This window comes from Odocoileus virginianus, chromosome 15, assembly GCF_023699985.2.
Source record: "Odocoileus virginianus isolate 20LAN1187 ecotype Illinois chromosome 15, Ovbor_1.2, whole genome shotgun sequence".
NCBI lineage: Eukaryota > Metazoa > Chordata > Mammalia > Artiodactyla > Cervidae > Odocoileus > Odocoileus virginianus.
The window spans coordinates 17,463,174-17,484,464 of NC_069688.1; the positions used below are offsets into that span (position 1 = coordinate 17,463,174).

The 21,291-nt window shown below is 49.1% G+C and overlaps 1 long non-coding RNA gene across 7 annotated transcripts; it reads left to right on the forward strand.

The window, feature by feature from the left end:
* The first annotated feature begins 1,479 nt into the window (after nucleotides 1–1,479).
* On the forward strand, nucleotides 1,480–21,216 carry LOC110126462 (uncharacterized). 7 transcript variants are annotated; one of them, XR_011491425.1, is made up of 7 exons: nucleotides 1,480–1,829; nucleotides 9,043–9,148; nucleotides 9,234–9,391; nucleotides 9,644–10,281; nucleotides 11,540–11,734; nucleotides 15,897–15,989; nucleotides 17,919–21,216. It is a non-coding gene; the product is annotated as an uncharacterized lncRNA (long non-coding RNA). The 7 variants fall into 7 exon arrangements; XR_011491424.1 differs by having other exon boundaries at nucleotides 1,481–1,829; nucleotides 9,234–10,281; nucleotides 17,919–17,997; nucleotides 18,364–21,216; XR_011491423.1 differs by having other exon boundaries at nucleotides 9,234–10,281; nucleotides 11,540–11,894.
* The last annotated feature ends 75 nt before the right edge of the window (nucleotides 21,217–21,291 follow it).

The following is a 21,291-nucleotide window of genomic DNA, read 5'->3' on the forward strand; positions in this document are numbered from 1 at the left end:
ATAATTTGCTCATGTAATTGTTTTTGAAACAGATCTTATGCAAGACATTTTGTGCTGGTGAAGCTGAGCTGTGTATCTGCTGACTTGGGGCCAGGCACCAAGAAGGACCCCAGCTGATGAGCAAAGTTGCACCCTTGCCAGGGCCTGGATCTCAGGCCATGTGGCTGTCCTCATGACTCAGAGGAGGTGGGACTCGACGCTTGTGGGCGGAGGGGCTGGCGGGGTGCCGACTCTCCGCTGCTGAGATAAGCAGTTCCTCTCTGGCTGGCAACATGTGTCCCTAGTCCCCGGGGAGGGGGCCCAACTTCCTCTCCAGCAGCCCCCCTCCTCCTGCCCCGTTGCTTGAAGGCTGTCCCATGGAAGAAGCTCTGTCCACCCTGGGCTTCTGCTGCAAAAAACACTGGAGCTTCAATCTGGAGAAGGGACAAAAGGACTGAGGGAGGCCGGGGAGGCACCCGCAGACCCATCTCAGCTGTGATATCCCACGTTCCTGGAGCCATGAATCCAGCAAAAGTCGGAGTGGGGGAAGAGATTTCAGTCAGAATTACCATCAAGTTAAAACAATGTTCAGCAAGTATGGCCACAGTGTGCTTGAAGTCGGTGGCTGGTAGGAACTTATGAGGAAAAGAAACTGGTTCCTGTCTTCTTTTTCTTATAACTCAGCAGCGAGGACCATGTAGGCCTCCAGCGAGCAGAAATAAATGTATAACTTGGATTTTGCACAATTGGGCCCTGCTCCACAGCACACTGCCTGCCCACTGGCTAGCCAGAGTCCTGCAAGCAGAGCAGAGGGGTGCGGACCGGAGATGGCTGTGGGGTCCCTCCAGGGCTACCCTGGGAACCTGCTGGTTTGCAGGACCCCTGGTTAGCCAGCAGCCTCTCTTGCTGCCTGTTCACTGTATTCCAGAACAAAAGCGCATCTAGTTTCTTTTTTTTTCCTGGGGCATTTTATTCTCTTATTCCTTCTGCTTCCCCTCTTTCTTTCTCTTGTTTTTACAATCTCCCTGTAATGACTAATTGGCAGTGTTTCCCGGCTTTTTTTATGTTTCTCTTGCTCTGGTTACAAGTCGTACTAACCCAGCAGTATCCACAGGGACCAATAGACGGCCAACATTCCCAGTGATATACTGCGCTCCCTGTTCTTTAAAGTGTAGCACATTTACAGGGAAATGCACACGGCGCGGGGGCCCACTCCCGGGGTCGCTGGCGCTGCGCTCGAGGTCCCTGCTCTACGCCCCCTGGGTGCGCCCCCTCCCCTCACAGCCTCTCCCTTCGCGCCCCCTCCCAGTGCCTCCCCCAGCTCCCCTTTTCTGCGCAGCCCCTTTCCTGCGACCTTTCCCCCACGGGCCCTCCCCGCGCTCTCCTTCCCCAGGCAACCACCTCCTAGCGCCCCCTCCCCGTGCGCCCCCCTCCGAGCGCCCCTCCCCGTGCGCCCCCGCGGTCCCTCCTCCGCGCGCCCGCGGTCCCTCCTCCTCTCGCTGCCTCTGTGCGCCCGCGGGGCCGCCTCGGTGCCCGTTTACTGCGCGCGGCAGCCACTCTGGAGCCGGCGCACATCTGGATGGAGTCAGGCCCAGCGCCCGGGCCGGCGCCCAGCCAGTCCCCACCCGCTGGATTTCCTGATGTAAACAGAGCAAGAACACAGCAACTCTGCTGAATGTGTCACGCGGCGCTCTTTATCTGCTTGGGGTCAAGACGGCGACTTAGAAAAACAGAAGCGTTGCTTTGAATTTAAACAGCTAAGAGCCAGAGCCGAGACTGGTCCTGCAGGGGGGAGGGCGAAGGCCTCCAGACCCACCTCCCGCTTTTGTGCCTACTTGTTCCACTTTATGGTAATTTGGGGGCTAATTTCATTATCTACAGCCGAATTGGAAACAAGATGCTGTTTCTGCTAATGGTGCTGACGGCGTGTGTGAGTTTCTGTGCAGTGGGTAGAACCTTCCACCCGCCCCCGCCGCCCCCGCCGCCCCCGCCGCCCCCAGCCGCCCCCGCCGCTCTCAAAGCGCGTTATGACGCTAATTCTCGCAGCCGGAAGCCTCCTGCCATGTTTCTGAGAGGGCCGCATCGCTTTCTGTCACAGAGCGCCGACCAGGAGCGCCTTCCCTTCCTGGGTTCCCAGGGGGGCCCAGGCCGGGGCTGGAGGGTAGACTTCCGACCCCGCTCGGCGGGTGTCTGTGCTTCCTTGGCCGTTTCTGGCCCCGTCGTCTGCGCCCGGGTGCCTGGCTGGCCCCTGCCTTTCCCTGGAGCTGGTGGTTCCTTCTGTCCTCTGGCAGGGGATGAGGGCTTAAGGATTTGGGGTTCTGAATATTCATTAGCTAGAAACAGCCAGCTATAAACCATGACAAAGTCATATTGAAAAGATGGTAAAGAGGGACAATAGAAAATGATGGCGGTGCTTGGGTTGTCTTCACCAACAATTAACACGAAGTGTAGGCGGTTTCCACCTCAGTCCCAAAGTGTTTCAGCCGCCCGGTCTGGAGATCTGGCCGGGGGCGTTGTCCTGGCCAGGGTTCCCTGGCCCCGAAGCCGGGACTTGTTTTTTTTTTTTCCCAAAAGTCCTTAAGTGGAACTGAGAAGGAGCTGCGCTTGTCTGAGGGCAGGCTTGGCGGTGGGGATGGGGCAGGCTGACTGGGGCCGGGGCAGGCTGACTGGGGCCGGTAGCGTTTCCGCTGATCAGCTTCCTGGGGAGTTTTGTCTAAACGTCTGAGGTCAATGGGCCCAGGCGGTGGCTGGACGTCAGGGCGCTGGAATGCTGAGGAGCCTCGGATGCATCACAGTGCTTTGAATAGGCTACCAGGGCACCGTTTCCTCCCACAGACTGTATCTTGATGAATTTGCCAGAAATTGGGCCAAGACTCACAGAGAGGACCGAGGTCCAATTTGGCGAGTTGGCTGTTAGTGGCTCCGCTTGGTGGTTTGGTTAAGAAGATGGAGCCAAAACCCAGAGTGAAAATGAGGTTCCTTTAGAGCCGCCAAAGGCAGACGTGAGGTTCGCCTGATGCGCCCCACCCTGTGCTCTGTTTACCTGCTGAAACGTTGATGGCAGGATTCTGCAGTGGCTTCCTGTGATGGAGCGGTCCTGCCTTTCAGAGGTCTGGCCGCGACTGCCGGACCTCTCAGTCTATTCAGAAAACAATCACGTCTCCCTTTTCACACCGTTAGATTTTTACCAAAGTTTCAGGGGACAAGCAGGAGGTTCCAAAGAGACCAGACCAGCATGGCCCCTTGCTTACTTATTCCAGCCTCAGTTTGCTCATCTCTAACAGATAAGGAAATCTCCTTCTCCAGGTTAGCAGACATTACACCCGGTGATGCGTGTGAGGTAACCGCCTGTTAACCAGGGTTACTACACAGGGGTTTGTAAGAAAGGCTTTTATGCTGCAGTTGGGTTTAGTGGTTCTGAATTTTTGTTAGTTCCTATCTATTACAGACAGGAGGACAGTTTGACGTCATGCCCTCCATTCCACACACTCACCTTGTGTTTTCCAGGAGCTCCTTGATTTAATGATGGGACAAAGCACTTGAAATCAGGAGCTCACCACATTTTCCTGCTGTGCTCAGGGGCCAGCAGGAACTGTGTGTGTATGTGTGTGTGTGTGTGTGTGTGTGTGTGTGTGTGTGTATGTGTGTGTGTTCAACACTGGCCCTATCACAGCTGTTTTACTGTAATTGAAACTTTTATCAAGGAGGCTGCAGATTCACATGTGGTTGAGAGGGCTGTGTACTCTTTACCCAGTTTCCCCTGACGGTAACATTTTGCAAAGCCACAGAAGGATGCTCAGCCAGGACATTGATATTGACACAACTCACTCACCTCAATCTGGTGACTTGCACTCAGCGTGTGTCTATTTGTTCCACATGGCTGTATCCATGTGTGGGTCGTGTGGACACCACTGCAGTCCAGACACTAACTAAAACAGTTCCACTGACACAGGGTCCCTCTGTGGCCTTTTGTGGCCACATGCACCCCTCCTCCTGTCCCAGTTCTTGGCAACCACCAACCTGTCCTCTGTTTCTAAAATTCTACCCTATGCATGATCCTTTGGGGACTGTTTTTCTTGCTTAGCATAATTCTTTGGAGATTCATCCAAATTGTTACATGTATTAGTAGTTTGTTCCTTTTTATTGCTGAAAAATATTCCATGGTATGACTGTTTTGTAGTTTTTATCCATTCACCTGCTGAATGACATCTGGGCTGATTCTAGTTTTAGGCTATTACAAGTAAAACTGCCGTAATATTTGTATACAGGTTTCTGTGTGAATGTTAGTTTTCACTTCTCTGGTATAAATGTCCAAAAGGACCATTGACGATTTGTATGGTAGTTTAATGCTTAGTTTCAAAGAAACTGCCCAATTGTCCTCAAGACTGGCTGTGCCATTTTACCTTCCAACCAGCGATGTATGAATGACCCAGTTTCTCCGCACCCTGGCCAACCCTTCAGTGTTCTGATAAGTGTGTAGTGGCCTCATTGAGGCTTAAATGTTCATTTCCCTAATGCTTAATGATGTTGACTATTTTTCCCTCGTGCTCGTTTGCCATGTATGTATGTTCTTCAGTGAAATATCACTATGCTTTGTGCTCATTTTCTGATTGCATTGATTTTTTTTTTACTGTTAAGTTTTGAAAGTTCTTTCTGTATTCTAGATACTGGTCCTTTGTCACATGCTGGATTTGCCAACACCTCTTCTCCATCTGTAGCTCATCTTTTCATTCTCTTCACGTGAACTTTCACAGAGCAAAAGGTTTTAGATTTTGATGAGGTCCAATGTATTGAATTTTCCTTGTATGGCAGTGCTTTTGGTGTCAAGTCTAAGAACTCGTCGTTTAACCTTAGAGCCTGAGGATTTCTCCGCGTCCTTTTTATAAAATGTTTGTAGTTGTACATTTTACACTCAAGTCTATGACTTAGTTTGAATGAACTTATATATAAGACGTGTAGGGTGAGTCCCCTCCCCTCCTGCCCAGTTTCATCAGAACCACTTCTGGAGAAGGCTAGCTTTCCTTCCCAGAGTCACTTCTGCACCTTTGTCAGACCTCCGCTGAGAATATTTATCTGGCTCTGCTTCTGGGCTCTTCTGTTCCTTAGATCTGTGTGTCTGTCCCACTGTCTCCCACTACAACTCTTTGTGATTACTGTAGCTGTGTTATGTAACTTGACGTCAGACTGTTTCCTCCCACCTTAGTCTTCTTTTTCAAGTGATTTTACCTTTGCCTGTGTCTTTCCATAACAATTTTAGAATTAACTTGTCTATCTACAAAAAGTGTTGCTAAATTTGGATAGGAATTGAATTAAACCTATAGATTCATTTGGGACTTGACATTTTTATGATGTTGAATTTTCCAGTGCATGAATGTGGTATGCCTCAATGTTTGTCTTCTTTCATTAGCACTTTGTTTCATTAGCATACACTTTGTAATTTTTAGCGTACACTTTCTGTACATGTTTTGTTAAGTGTATATCAAAGTATTGTGTTTTCTTTGCAGTGATTACAAATTATTATTTGTTTTAAATTTAGTAATTTCATGTTCATTGTTGTATGTAGAAATGTTATTGATTTTTGTGAGCTGATCTTGTATCTTGTGACCTTGCTATACTTACTTTTTACTTCTAGGATTTTCTTTTGTAGATCCTCTTGGACGTTTACAACAGACAATCATGTCATCTACAAATATAGTTTAACTTCTTCCTAATATCTTTTATTTTTCTTGTCACTGCAGTGGCAGAACTTCCAGTGCCATATTGAATGACAAGGGTAGAACCTTGCCTTATTCTTGATTTTAGTGGGAAAGCACACATTCTTTCACCATGAAGATGATTGTAGCTGTAGATGCTAGATGCTCTTTGTCAAATTGAGATCATTTTCCTCTCTTGCTGATTCCCACCCCCGCCTTTTTTTTAAAATCATAAATGAGTGTAGTGTTTTAGTTGTTTTGTTGTGTCTAGCTCTTTGTGATGCCACAGACTGTAGCCTACCAAACTCCTCCATCCGTTGGATTCTCCAGGCAAAGATACTGGAGTGGGTTGCTGTTCCCTTCTCCAGGGGATCTTCCCGAGCCAGGGATCAGAAGTGGGTCTCCTGCATTGCAGGCAGATTTTTTTTACCATCTGAGCCACCAGGGAAGCTCTAAACGAGTGTAATGTTTTGTCAAATGCTTTCTCTGCATCAAATAATAGGATTGCTTTCTTTTGCTTGTTGATATGGTAGAATATATTGATTGATTTTGAAATACTGAGTAGCTTTGCATATTTGGAATAATCCCAGTTGGTCACTTTGTACCGTTCTTTCTATACACTATTGGATTTAATTTGCTGATATTTTATGAGGATTTTGTGTCTAGGTTCATTAGTTATATTGATCTATAGTTTTCTTTTATTGTCTTTGTCTAGTTTTGGTTTCAGGATAATACTGATATCAGAAAATGAGTTGGAAAGTGTTTCTTCCTTTTTCATTATCTGGAAGAGATTATATAAGATTAGTTTTAAACTTTTCTCTTATAATTTTCTTTGCCCTGAAGTCTACATTGTTAGCTATTAATAGAGTTATTACTGCTTTTTTAAAAAATCATGTTTATATATTTATTTCCATATTTTTTGCTTTCAATCTGCCTGTGTCATTACATAAGAAGAGAGGTTGTTTTGGTAAAAGCAGTGTACATTTGGAGCATGTTTATTTTTCCAGCCTGTTAATCAGTATCTTTTGATTAGTGTATTTGGACAATTTGCATTTAAGGTGGTTTCCAGGTATGTTAGTGCTTAAAAGGACTGTTTTATTATTTGTTTTCTCCAACTGTTGATCTGTATGTCTTTGCATTTTTCCTGGTATGTTAGCACTATTTTAGGATTCCCAAAGTGATTTATCATTATTTTAGTGTGTCTCTGTGTACAGGTTTTGTAGTGGCTGCTCTGGGTATCCAGATGGACATATGTGACTTGTAACACTTAACTGTATCAATATTTTATATTTTCAGGAGTGAAAACTTCACATCCATTTAGTTGCTTTTTCCTTCCTTGCTTTTAAATAATTTTTCCTTATGAATTAGAACATGTTATGATTTCTGTTTTATCATTGAATATAATTGATAAAACTTGAGAAAAGGATTGTTGTGTGTGCCCAGTTCTAATCTTTCTGTTGCTCCTTCTTCCTTCCCAGTTCTTTCTTCTGTCATTCCCTGTCTGCTTGAAGGAACTTGTTTAGAAGATCTTTAAGGGTAGCCTGTTGTTCAGTTGCTCAGTCATTCTGACTCTTTTCGACCCCATGGACCGCTGTTAACTGACTCATGAATGTTTCCCTTTCTGTGAAGTTTGTTTGAACTTGGTACCAGGCTTGCTTGTTTAGCATCCAGGCATTTCTCATGGTGGCAAAAGCATGCTTCTGGGTGGGTTCCTTCACTTTCATATTACAGCTCTGTTTTAATTTAATGACCCGACACCCCGGGGCTCTGCTGGCTGTGTTACCTGTGTTACTTCCCAACAGTATCGATGTTCAGAGAAGATTAACTGGAAATTTGCTGTGAGTGTCAGTCTTTTGTTTCAAAAGAAATTCATGTTTACAGCAAATTGCTTTTAAAAAGTCACTGTGGAAACTCCTCCTTGCCATTCAGGGAAAGAACTGAAGAAAAATTAGTATACTGTGTTAAGAATTACCCTTTGCAGTGTCTACTGAACAGCTTTTAGGATACAATTCATTTTGCCTCCCCAGTTTTTACTTTAGTATTAATTTTCAATTATACAAGAGTATTGAAGTAGATGATGCTTTTGGTTAAGCAATTTGTGGGTCAGTAACCTGTTAAGTAATTTGTCTTTGAATCTTCAGTTACTTCAGTAACATTTCTACCTATTCTGAGAAGGTATTTAAACCTTCTCAGAGAGAAGCTATGAGAACCTATTTAAACCAGTTAGTTCTTCTCTGAACTATCAGATTTAAAATTGCTGTAAATGAATATTGCTTTTTTACTCATGTGAATTGAACCTGCCTTAAAACCCTCAACTGGCATCCACAATGTGATATCCTGCTCACATGCACAAGACTCCAGACACTGTCTCTATAAACATGTTTTATTTTAAAAAAGCTGGAGACTATTTCACTTATGGAGTTGTTTCCATGTTATTATTGAAAGAAAATTCAGAGTAAGGCATTTCTTGGAAAACTAATGCTGGAACTGTATTACTGATTTAGATAACTTCCCAAATAACTCAAAATATTTTACGATATTTCTTTACCTGCCTTTTTTTCCCACTAGAAAAATCAAGGCCATTGATCCTATAGAGAGACACCTCAGAGATCTCATGGGTTTGGTTCCAGGCATCTCAATGAAGCAAATACCACAATACAATGAGGCACGCATGTGTTTTGGTTTCCCAGTGAAAATAAAAGTTGTTTATTCTATATTATAGTCTATTAAGTGTGCAACACTAGTACATCTGAAAGAACAATGTGTGTAGCTTAATTTAAACATACCTTCTTGCTAAAAAATGCTCACCATCAGCGGACAATATAGAGTGGCTATGAATCTTCACTTTGTAAAAAAAAGTAGCATCTCCCTTTGAGGCACAAAAAAAGTGCACCTGTGCTCCTTTCATCCAGGTGGGACACGCCCATGACCTGGACATTCCATCCCAATGGTGCCGACACACCGCCGTGAATTTCAAAGGGACCCAGGAGAACCAAGAAAAGTGATTTAGAGCTGGCCGTCTAATGATTCTGGATGGGGGCTGTTGTGAGAGGCTTAGTCGGCCAGACAAGAGGCCTAAGATCAGATTAGAGATGGAAGATGTGTGTTAACTTGGACTTGAGGCCCCAGACGATGAGGAAGAAGTCCCATGGGTCAATTTCTGGTGTATCTCTGTCAAAAGATATTTTTCATGAAAAGGTGAAAGCGAGATTCTCATAGTGATGTAAACATGTGCCTGTGTTGAAGATTTTGTCTTAACTCTCTAACCACTGAGGGAACCAGGCAGGTGTTAAAAATGGTCCAAAGGAAAGGCGAAAAGCACAAGTTTATTTGGAGTAAGTTTGTGTGGGCAAACCTGATTTTTCTACAGGAGCAGTGAACTCTACTGAAATTCCACAGTACAACTGCAGTTTGCATACCCATCCTTCTCCGCAGTTTATGAAGAGATGTAAAATAGCTGGCTGACAGCAAGCCAGGTGAAAAGTCAGGCTGTTTTGGGGGGGGTGTTGCTGTGGACTTGCAGCATTGTCATCAAAGGACATTTTTTCGTCTCCTGTCTAGGTTCCTTCTGCTGCTCTACACTCATCATTGCCACACCCCACCACCCCAAAAAAGTGAACTGAACCAGAGAAGGAGCACAAGACAAAAGTCCTGCTTGTGCCATCCTTCAGTTCCCTGGGAACAAACCAAACAAGTGAATATACATATTACATTGGAATGTGAGTTACAGTGGAGCGGGCATTCCGTTCTCAGTTATGCCATTTTATCGCTCTGCCAGCGAGACTCTATCAAGCCCCGTGAGTTACTGAATGAATCCTGCCTGGTGCAGGAAAATCAGAATCCACCACTCAGAAAGTAACAAAGAAGTAGATAAAAGAAAGTAACAGAAGTAGGTAAACTAGTCACAACGTCACATCCCGCCGAAGAGGAGTATGGACTGCAGCATCTTTTCACTCGCCTTCTGATTGCAGAGTCTTCCTGCCTCCTCTCAGAACTGCGTCCTGCTGGCCCTGTGGACAGTGAGGGAGGTGGATGCCTGCAGAGGAGGAAGGGACTTCACAGCCTGGCTTTGCTGCCAACAAGCCGCGAGTCTGGGCAACTGGCAGCTCGCTAAAGGCAGGTCAGATGGGTCATCTCTGAAAGCGGGGCATGTTCTGCCCCTCTGGTGAGGGTTCAGAATGTCTTTCCTAAGTACCAGTGAGAACTAAACAAGGCCACAGATGTAAAGCTCGGACATGAGATGCCCGGTAGATGATGTCAGGGCCTCCCGATTACTGTTGTTACTGGTGACTCAGCGGCTTCCCACGGGGCCTGCGGCCGGGAGGAGAGAGGACGCTCATCCCGCCCCTCCTGCGGGTGCCCCGCTGCGCCTGAGTGGGGGACGGGGAAGGGCCCTTGGGGGTCTGTTCAGGACCATTTACTGGAGGAAGATGTGGCCCGGCTGTTGGTGACTGAAGCCTTGTAAACACTCCTGCAGCCCAAGAGATGGGGGAACGTGTGACTTCTGGAGCCTCCCTTGTCGTCACGATGAGATGACATGTCGGTTTCATTTCAGACTCTTCCTAAGGAGACTGAGCCGAGCATTCAGGGCCTTCAGGCTGGTGGAAAGGTGAGTGGGGCAACCCTGGCTTCCCTCTGTCTGCAGGACTCAGGGTAGAGTCTCGTGGCCAAGCTTGGAGAAGCCCTGGGCGGCCGAGAACAAGCCGCCCGCTCATCCCCGGCCTGGCTCGGTGAGCTCGGGGGGAGGCAGAAGGGCAGCTGGTCCTTGGGGTGTCCCTGGGGAGCTGGCAACACCCCTGTTTCCATGTGTCCCCCCCAAGGCTTGAGGTCAAACCCGAGGAGGAAGTGCTTCTCCCCTTTGGGCTGCAGCCCAGCCTGTGGTCAGAGATGCTGCTCCTGGTGCGAAGGACACACAGCCGTGGTTTCTGGACCTGGTGGCCTTGGGCTGAGGGCTGATGGGAGAGTGGGGGTGCCTGGGCTGGCGGGGCAGGCAGAACCTCATGTCTGTCCGGGAGGAGGGCGGACACAGCAAGGTAACCCTTGATTTAAACTCGGGCACCGAGGTTCCAGCTGTGGCCATCTGCTTGGGTGTCCTTTCTAGTGAACCCTGCCCTGCATGCTCAGCCCTTCTCTCTGCGGTTTCCTCGTGTGTGGAGGGGATTGACATCGGGAAAGACTGATGGCAAAAGAAGAAGCAGGTGGCAGAGCGTGAGATGCTTAGATAGCATCACTAACTCAATGAACATGAATTTGAACAAACTCCTGGAGACAGTGGAGAAGAGAGGAGCCTAGCATGCTGCAGTCCATGGGGTCGCAAAGGGTTGGATGTGACTTAGTGACTGAGCAACAACAACAGCTGAGACAGTGACTAGAGCCTGGTGAGCACGAGTCCTGGGTGTGGACCGAGCCCCTCACTGCCTGAGCCCCACCTTGCAAACTCCAGCCTCAGCCACCGAAACAAGGAATTAGGGGGGAAATTTGTGAAATTATCTGGCACTGAGCAAGTGCTCAATGAAAGTGAATTAATTTTTTTTGACTTTGCCAATGCCCAGTGTTGATGTGAGTTCTTCTAGAAATTCAATTCTGAATTCCTAATAAATAGTATGTTTATCATCTTTATCTATTGTATTGTTCAGTTGCCCAGTTGTGTCCAGCTCTTTGTGACCCCATGGACTGCAGCATGCCAGGCTTCCCTGTCCCCCACCATCTCCCGGAGTTTGCCCAAATTCATGTCCATTGCATTGGTGATGCCATTCAGCCATCTCACCTATCATATTATTTGTAAATTACTTACAACCAGTTTTTCCTTGAGAACCCTTACCTGAGCTCTGCACCACTTTGTGCTCCTTCTGATTTTATTTTTCTAGGAATGTCTTGCTCAAGCAAATGGCCTGACTGTTCCTCCCGGGAACTTCTGTGGTGTCCACACTCACACCCAAGAGTCAAGCATCGCTCACTGAAAAGTCGGGTTCTCTGGGCTGTGCAGTCAGGGTCCTCACCAGCCCTGATCCCCCAACCTCAGCTCCAGCCTCTGCCTGTTGAGTCTGTGGCATTTGAAGCAGGTTTGTTATACTCTCCACATCCTGGATGGTTCAGAGAAGTTGCAAGATCTAGAATCTGAAAGAGTTTGCATTTTGCGTTTTACATCTTAAACTGTTGTTTCAGTTCTGGATTAAGATTTATATATATGAAAATATTTCAGCTTCCTGAGCTCCTTCTAAAGTAAGTGCAGCATTTTTTTTCAAAGTTCAACATACACCTATCCTGATTTCTAAGAAGTAACCTCTGGCCATTGACTGGCCACTGATGGACGAATCCCTCATGGTCTGTAGTCCTCACGGCCCCTGACAGGGTGTTGTCTTCAGTCATACCTGGACACCCTGCCCTCCAGACAAAGGCCTCCCTGGACAGCATGGGCCAGCCCTCCCGTCTCTTCTGCCTCCTCCATAGACGTGTTCCGGGCCCAGGTCTTCAGGGGCCTTGGGCTGCCAGCCCTGGGCAGTCAGAAGCTCTATGGGCCGGTCGGGGTCTCCTCTCCTGGTCTCCGATGGCCCTATTGCTGGCGCCCCGTCTTGCTGGTGGCGGTGAGAGGCTGTGAGCCTCAGCCCCCGAAGGGAGAGAGGGCATCCTCTCCTCTTTGTGAGCATTCTCAGGCTTCTCGAGGGTTTCTCAGGAAGCACCAAGGCTGCAGCCTTTTCTCGGGCGGGTGGCCTCGGGCAGGGTATGCAGGTGTCCCATCCCCCCCAGCCTGGAGTCAGGAAGTTTCCCTCAGGAAGTCCTCAGTGAGGTCGCCCAGTGCTTCTCCTCGTGGCTTCTCTTAGGGAAATGCTGCATTTTGGTGCCAGAGAACCTCTGCTGGTTCCTCTGGGTCCCCCGGGGATGGGAGACTGGGATCCTGGGTGTCCACCTGAGGTGACTTGGTTTTGGGAAACACATTCAGCTCCCACTCAAGTGGCCTTTCTTAAACCGTGAAGGCATCCACGTGCCCTTCCTTCTCCTCTCTATCTCTCTGTCTCTCTGTCTCTATCTTTCTGTCTGTCTCTGTCTCCCCATTCATCTCTGTGTCCTTGCTTCCAGAGCTGTGTGCCCTGGAGGCAGTTATCGGGAACTCTGCTCAAGGACGTCTGAGTCTTAGGAAAGCAGGCCCTTCTCAACTGTCCAGAGCCTCATCTGGGTCACATAACTTTTCGTTGGGTCTTGGCCAGAGATCACTTTTATTGGGAATAAGTTATTACTGCTAAGTACTGCTTTCCTAATCCTTCTGGATATTTAAGAATCTTCATCAGAAGATTCATCAGAAGCAAGTGGGCACTGGTAACTTTTGGTCTTTTCTAAATAACTTTGTCCAGGTGTAGCAAGAATTTATTTCAATACCAAGACAAGTTTTCATTGTGTTGTTTACGATTCACTTATTTGCAAGTGATGGCTGGGAGGGGCGTGTTGCTAAGTCATGTATGGAAAACGTCCCCATGTTTCGGGACAGAGGTGATTTCCACACTCTGGGTGGCAGAGTCAAGAGTTTGGAGATGGGGTGTCCCCAGTGGTCCTCACTGGGCTCCAGGGGGTGCGATTCAGGGCCATGTGAGTAAAACCAGGTGTGACCTTACATCGCAGAGGGTGCATCCACCCAGCGAAAACACATCTCTGTTTTGGGAACATCCTAAGTTATAGAAACCCCGCAACATTGAAAGAGAATAAACATTCTTTAAAAATCTTAAAGTGAAATGTATTTCATCCAAATAATGTCTTGCATGATATCATCTAAACATTTTGGTTCGGGTTGTTCTTTGCAATGGAATTAACTTTATTTTTTAAATTAGTGGTTTTCTCTGGATCCTGTTCTGCCAGTTCATGGTATCATTGCTTTGATTTCTGTAGAATTTCTAAGAATCTTCATTTCAGATCCAGGAGTTCTAGTTTCCTTGTTACAGAACAAAACAGCATTTGATAGACTTTTAAAGAATCTACTACTCATGGGATTCTCCAGGAAAGCCTACTGTAGTGGGCTGCCATTTCCTACTCCAGGGGATCTTCCCCACCCAGGGATTGAATCCACACCTCTTGTACCTCCTGTGTTGGCATGAGCCTCCTGGGAAGCCCCTTGATCTGACAAGCACATTCTTTCTGCCTTGAGTTACGTAGCTGGGTTGGAGGACGCAGAACCCCCAGGCCTGCTGTGCCCAGGGCTCACCCCTTCGGGGTAGGGTCAGAGGCCTGTCTGCTTTCCTCCCAACCCCGGGAGATTAGATTTGGTGTCTGGCCAAATCCTTGGCTAGAAATCTCGAACAACAGGGCCTTTGCACTAACTGCCAAGTGTGTGGTCATCCCAGCAAATTTAAATGGACTTAACATGACTCTCATACCCCAGATGCCCCGCTGAGAGCAGAGGCTGGTTCATCAGCAGACGCGTGGGATCAGAGGGGCTCTCTCAGCAGAGTTGTTTCATCAGCACACCAATGGGGTCAGACACAGCGAGACTGGGCAGCCTTGGCAGTGAAAGTGAAAGTCCCTCAGACATGTCTGACTCTTTGCGACCCCGTGGACTATGCAGTCCATGAAATTCTCCAGGCCAGAATACTGGAGTGGGTAGCCTTTCCCTTCTCCAGGGGATCTTCCCAACCCAGGGATCGAACCCAGGTCTCCAACATTACAGGCAGATTCTTTACCAACTGAGCCACAAAAGTGCGGAGTTGGAAGTCTGATGATGCTGGGTGCTGGGATCTGCCATGGTCTCTTCCCATCGAGAGGCATCCCCGCCCGTGCCCTGGGGACCACAGGCTGAACTTCCTGGGCTGTGCCCTGCCCAGGGGAAGAAAGTCCAAGAGAGGCCAACCTGGCTGCTCAAGGCGCTGTCCCCCATTGGTGGCCAGTGGCTCTCTGGGCAGGGCTGGCACGCGGAAACCCGAGGACGGCCAGGTGGGTGCGGCTGGGACTTCTGTCTGGGAGGACACAGTGATGGGCGTGACTGCACCATTCGGGCTGGACAGAGCAGAGAAGGAGTGCGTGGCAGGCAGGCGCTCAGGACTAAACGTGGAGGAAGGATGTGCTTGTCAGCCCCCCTCGCAGTACAGACTGCATCCGTGTGTCTGAGCCGGGGGCTGACAAACGGCCCATTGTGCCAGGATCGGGTTAAGTCACCCAGGCAGCTGACGGCTTCAGGACTTGGAAATGGCATTTCTCACCTCCTCCGCACTGGTCTTTTCAGTTGCTTGCCAAGTCGAAGGGGAAAAAAAAAAAATCCCTTAATTCTGGTTAGAAGTATTTCAAATGTTACATAAAGAGGCACTTGGCTGGTTAACTGGCTCAATTCTGCCTGGGTTTCGTCTCAGGAAGCATTTAAGCTCGCTCCCCAGGACTGCGTCCCTAGTAAACACCCTGCTTTAAGGGCCCTCTGCACACGTAGGCTCATTGTTCCGCCTAAGAACCATCAGTTTATAAAAATCACAAACACATTGTGTTTGCTGGAATATCCTGGTCTACATTTGAAAAGGTGTAATAAATTCCAGTTTGAAAACTCAAGTTCTCTAAGGTGCTTCCTTTCCTGTAGGTTCTGCACTTTCGCCTCGAGAGGCTCAGTCATGTGGGCACGTGGAGAGCCAGCTTGCCCACGTGGTGTGGCACTCTGCATCTGATACTTTAGGGGTTTTCATTCATCAGTGAAATTAGGAAATTCCATGACACTTTCTAATGTTCTCACTAGCTCACTTTTTTTTTTTTTGCTGCACATTTATAATCGTGTAGACAGGACAAGTTCCAGTCTCCACTAACCACCTAGCGAGGATGTTGAGATTTTAAGCTATAGAAGTTGCTCTTGGTTTAGCCAGGTTCTTGCAGTTAGAGGAAGTGCTGTGTGCCCTGTTCTGGTGGGCTCGGGGGATGCCATGGTCGTGGGTCTCTGTGCTTTGTGGTGGGAACACAGCTCCACACCTGGTCTCAGAGCACAAGTGGAGACGTTCTCCCCGTCATGGGGGTGGTCCCCGGGGACAAGGTGCTGGGGTGAATCCGGCTGTGTTGGGGGTCCTCTCTAGCCACTGGCGCTTTGAGTTTGGAGTAGAACCTGCTCCCTGGTGGGCGGGTGGTGCCATGCAGGTTTGTTAGTTGTGACAAATCCAGTTCCTTCTGATATTCCTCTCCCTCTCTTTTCCCTCCCCCTCCCCCTCCTTTCCCCCTCATCCTCCCATTCAGGAGTTTATTCTAACTCATTTTCTTGCTCTTTCATTTCAGGCATGATTTGTTTCCTTAGGAATTCCTTCTATAGTACTTGGAGCTTTGTGGATAAAGCAGCAGTCAGAGACGCCCTGTAGAAATGGAGTGGAGGTAATTAAAGACACACGAGTGTGTGCTCTTCCCTTTGAAGACTGAGGCCTGCAAGCCCTGCTCTAGATCTGTGTGCTCGGCTGTGACGCGGAATGTTAGCGGTGGTGGGGCAGGGCCTTCAGGTTGTCGGGCCTGGGCTGGGCCTGGGTGGGTGGATGGACCCCCGCACCGGTGTCCTGTCAGTTCAGATGAACTGCTCAGTCCTGGTCCCAGATCCTGGCTCTTCAAAGCCCAGGGTCGGGTTACATTTTATAAGAAGAAAGTCAGATTCAAAGACTGGCAGAAGATAATCTAGTCTTAACTCAGAGACACTCACAGACATGCTTTTGATATTTATGTGCTGTATTTTCACAACACTTTCTATAGGTTGGGACTTAAACCTTGGAGGGTTCTTGCTTGAGCCAGCCTGGATTCCATCCGGTCACAGGCCTAGCCTCCCGCCCTCAGGGGCTCTGGGTCCACGGCCAGGACCCTCAACTTGGATCCAAGCCCTTGTGGGAGCCGCTGCAGGGCCTGTGAGCTAGGCCCTCTGGGCAGAGGCGTCTGACGTGCTGCCTTCACTGAGCCCCTGGCCCAGCCACTTCACCATGGACAGGACACTGTGCTGTGGTCCCAGGGTCCCCAGGGTGCACTTTGTCCAGTTCGAAGGTCCAGACTCCAGCCTACCCTGTCCCTTTGAATCCCTGAGCATGCAGCGGGCCTGGACCCTGTTGTCTGTCCTCTTCCTGAGAAGCCTAGGCGTTTCCCAGAACACTTGTTGAGAGGAGCTGCCCCACTTGGGCGGCCATGAGCTAGGGGCAGAGCTTTGGAGGCCTGGGCAAGGGAGGGGCTGGGCACCCCGCCGAAGCCCTCCTCCTGCGGGCCCAGCCAGGCTCTGATGTCCACAGGGATGCTGCCCCCCTCCACCAACCCCCGCCTTCATTAGGGAAATGACTGTTTTCCTTGCATTCCAGGCTCGGAGTTCATTTGAACGTTTGGGGATCTGTGGGGACAGTGGCAGATGGGGCTGAGGGCCGGGGGGAGGAGAGTTGAGGGAGTAAGTAAGTGTCAAGGAATTCATTGTCTGCGCTCCACCTGTTGCTGCTCTGGTCCCAATCAACCTGCTCGCCAGGCTGGAGCCAGCGGACATCTGGAAACACTGCTCTGTTTATAAACTTGGCATGGAGCAGCGCTCGCGGCCTGACCTCCCACACGAATCTGGAAACAATTAGAGAAGATGATAGGCAGGCCCGAGAACGCTCCAGGGAGGAGGAGCCTGCAGGGGAGGGGTGCCCGGGGGAGCCCGCGGGGTGCGGGAACCGTCCTGGGGTGTAAGGAGCTGGGGTCTGGGAGGGAGGCCCGGGTGGGGGAAGGGTGCCCGGGGAGGGGGAGGGAGCCAGGGTGGGTGAGGGGGCCAGAGATCTGGTGGGGGAGTGGGGTACGGAGAGAAACGAGGGTTGGGGGGAACTTGGGGGGCCTGGACTCCAGGGAGGTCTGGATGGGACCCCGGGTAGGGTGTTTGCAGCCCCCAGCACCCCCAACCTGCCCTCACTGTGAGCTCGGAACCAGCCCATCGTGGACACAGAGAATCCAGGCCTTTCTGGTCCCTGTAAGAAAAACATCACACAGTCTCAGCTCATTTTTTTTAGTTTCGGAAACACATTCTTGAAAAGCACTTTTTAACCACAGGAAGTTTAAGCAATGTGCCATTTTCCTGCAGAAAAACTAAGAGATACTTGAAGTGCAGGGGGCAGTTCTCTAAACAGGGCAACCCTGGCCGGCCCGGTGCTGGGCCCCATGGGGTTGGACCCCGTGGCGCTGGGCCCTGGCAGACAGATGAGTGCCCCGCTCTGAGCTCCGGAGCCAATTTAGGCCGGAGTCTGCAGCCGCAGGAGGTGAATGAGTCTCGTCCTCTTCACTCAAGAAACACTTTTTTCTCTTTCTCTGCAGAATTGAAATGTGATTCCCAACCCAGAGTGGATGCTCTTTTCACGCTCAGCTGGGTCTCTAACTCCTGAAATATTAATCTGTAAGAGCTGCTGGCAAACCAATCATTGGCACAATTAACAAGCCCCTGGTTGGCCACACAGCCTTGAGGAGGGGAGGTCTTGGGGGTGGGGGTCAGCTGAGCCACTGGGAGGGTGGCCTCCCCCCAGCCTTGTTCCCACTCTGCCTGGTCTCCAGGATCAGCCCGAGTGCATTTGCTAAGATTTCTGAAAGTTGCTCCGTCCATGATCACATGTCACGTGTCAGCTCACATCCGGGCACTCTCTACTCTCTGAGCACAGAACTTCGAGGCCCAGCCTGGTCCCACCATCCACCCCCTTCACTTTTCTTCTTTGCATACATGTGTCCTTTCATACTCCCTTCTTCTTATGCAGTGGTTTCCATTTAGGACATAGGATGAGTACCATCCAGGGATGTGAAAAATCCAGCCTGAGGCCCCAGACAGAGTGGGTCCTGCTCTCTGGGCAGATGCAGAGCCCCCGGAGACGAAAACCTCATAAGCCAACTGTAGACTTGGTGCTTTGCTGCAAGAGGATTCATTTGAGCTATAATAAAAAGTAGTGTGTTTATTTAACCCCTGTAAGCTGATCTCCTTGGTCTTCATGAACTGGCTGGGCAGCTAAGGACCCACATTCCTTCCACAGTTAATAAAACTTCATATTTTTCTCTGTATTCATAAATTTAATTGCACTCAGACCCACTTAATCTACATTAGTTTTTGAAACTTTACCTAGATTAAAAAAACACAAGCACTCCCATCCCTCCCCCTCGACCCTCCCTGCAACATGCAGCATAATCATCATCTTTAAGTTAGACGACATAAATTGGAAATTTTACTGTTTTTGTCATTCGGAAATCATCTCTCATCTTTACAATTCTGACCTGGAGATTGTAGCGATATAAAGTGACTTGGTCACAATTCTTCCTACTTTAATACACTTACACTTTAAGTCCTTCTATTTGTTCAACTTGATTAAAAGCCCACAACCAAAAGCAACAATAAAATCCCCACCAAGCCAGACCTAACGGGCTTCACCCAGGACCCCCTGTAAGTCCTCTGTGATGCTCGCACGTGCTGGGGGAGAAACTTCTTCCAGAGACCCGAGGAGGTGGGCTGCCCTCAGCTTCCACGGCGCTTCCTTCTGCTCCCTCTACCCGCTCATGGTGGGTTTTGAACACCAGTGACATTTTTAGAAATCATTTTGCTTTCTCTTGAGAGAAATAAATGTGGCTTCTCAGCCTGAGAGCTGGTCACCCAGCCTTGAAGCCTGGCCAGTGACATCACCCCCTCTACCGTGGCCTCCCTTGTGCAGAATCTTCTCCAAACCCAGCGATTCGAAGGCACCTTCAAACTGCTTGTCATGAGGAAGTGCCCTCCTCCTCAAGAACCACAGAGAGGGCTGCTGCTCCTGGGCGCCACCTCGGGCACGGGGTGAGCTGAACGCTGCCTGACCATGTCCAGTGACTCCGCTGAAGTCTGTCGAGTGGCCGGAGCTCCTCGCTTTGCTGCTTGACCTCCGGTGGACTTGGGAGGTGCTGACCCTTGTCTGCCTTATTTCCTGGACCCCGCATGCTGTAGTTCAGCCACATGTCGGTGGGACAGCATTGCTCTCGAGAAGATAGGGTCCAGAGGCCTCTGCGTGCCTCCTGACTGCCTGCCTCTCCAACCATGGCCCGGGTCACTGTGCATTTCCACAAATGCTCTCCTCACTTTGAGGGTTTACGTTTGCTGCTCCGTCTGCTTGAAATGAGTGGCATTGGTGGTTCAGTGGTAGAAATCTTGCCTCCTACTTGGGAGACCTGGGTTTAATTCCCAGGCAATGCTTTGTGCTCACATTTCTTGGGCCTTCCCAGGTGATGCTGCTGGTACACTATCCATCTACCAATGCAAGAGATGCAGGGGTCAGGAAGATCTCCTGGAGGAGGAAATCGCAACCTGCTCCAGTATTCTTGCCTGGAAGATCCCGTGGACAGAGGAACCTGGTGGGCTTCAGTCCGTGGGATCTCAGAGTTGGACGTGACTGAGCATGCACATGCACACAGGCATGTATACATTAATATTTGCCTCTGCCTGAAACACTCTTCCCACCACTTTAGGTCGGGTCCCTCACCCACTTCAAGAAGCCTGGGTGCTGAGGTTGGCTGACCAGCAGCCCATGGGCTCCTGTGTTTGCTCCATCAGGAGACTTACCACTGTCACTGCCTCGGTCTTTCACCAGCTGACCCCAGGCTTCAGCTGCACCAGCCGTGTGCTCACCCTGCATCCGCCTGTACATGTGGGTGCTGGCCCTGCAGTCACATGAGCCGTTCCAGGACAGGGTGCCCGGGGAACAGGAGTGTGTGAGGTCCAGAGTCAGACTCGTGTTCAACACGGTAATTAATGGGAAGGCAACTGGAAAAGGAATATTACTTGGTCCTCCCTGGAGGTTCTTTGACAGTTCAGTTCAGTTCAATCCCTCAGTCGTGTCTGACTCTTTGCGACCCCATGGACTGCAGCATGCCAGGCTTCTCTGTCCATTACCAACTCCTGTAGCTTGTTCAGACTCAAGGCAATCGAGTTGGTGATGCAGTTCAAACATCTCATCCTCTGTCATCCCCTTCTCCTCCCATCTTCAATCTTTCCCAGAATCAGGGGCTTTTCTAAGGAGTCAGTTTTTTGCATCAGGTGGCCCAAGTATTGGAGCTTCAGCTTCAGTATCTGTTCTTCCAATGAACATTCAGGACTGATCTCTAGGATTGACTAGAGGTTTGATTGACTAGAGCCCCTGATTCTGAGAAAGATTGAAGGTGGGAGGAGAAGGGGATGACAGAGGATGAGATGTTTGAACTGCATCACCAACTCGGTTGCTATGAGTTTGAACAAGCTACAGGAATTGGTAATGGACAGGGAAGCCTGGCATGCTGCAGGTTTGATCTGCAGATTGAACTGCAAGGTTTGATCTCCTTGCAGTCCAAGCGACTCTCAAGTGTCTTCTCCAACACCACAGTTCAAAAGCATCAATTTTCCAGCACTCAGCTTTCTTTATGGTCCAACTCTCACATTCATACATGACTACTGGAAAAACCATAGCTTTGACTAGACAGACCTTTGTTGGCAAAGTAATGTCTCTGCTTTTTAATATGTCATCTAGGTTGGTCATAGCTTTTCTTCCAAGGAGCACATGTCTTTTAACTTCATGGCTGCAGCCACCATCTGCAGTGACTTTGGAGCCTAAGGAAATAAAGTTTGTTACTGTTTTCATTGTTTCCCCATCTATTTGCCATGATGGGACCAGAGGCCATGATCATTGTTTTTTGAATGTTGAATTTTAAGCCA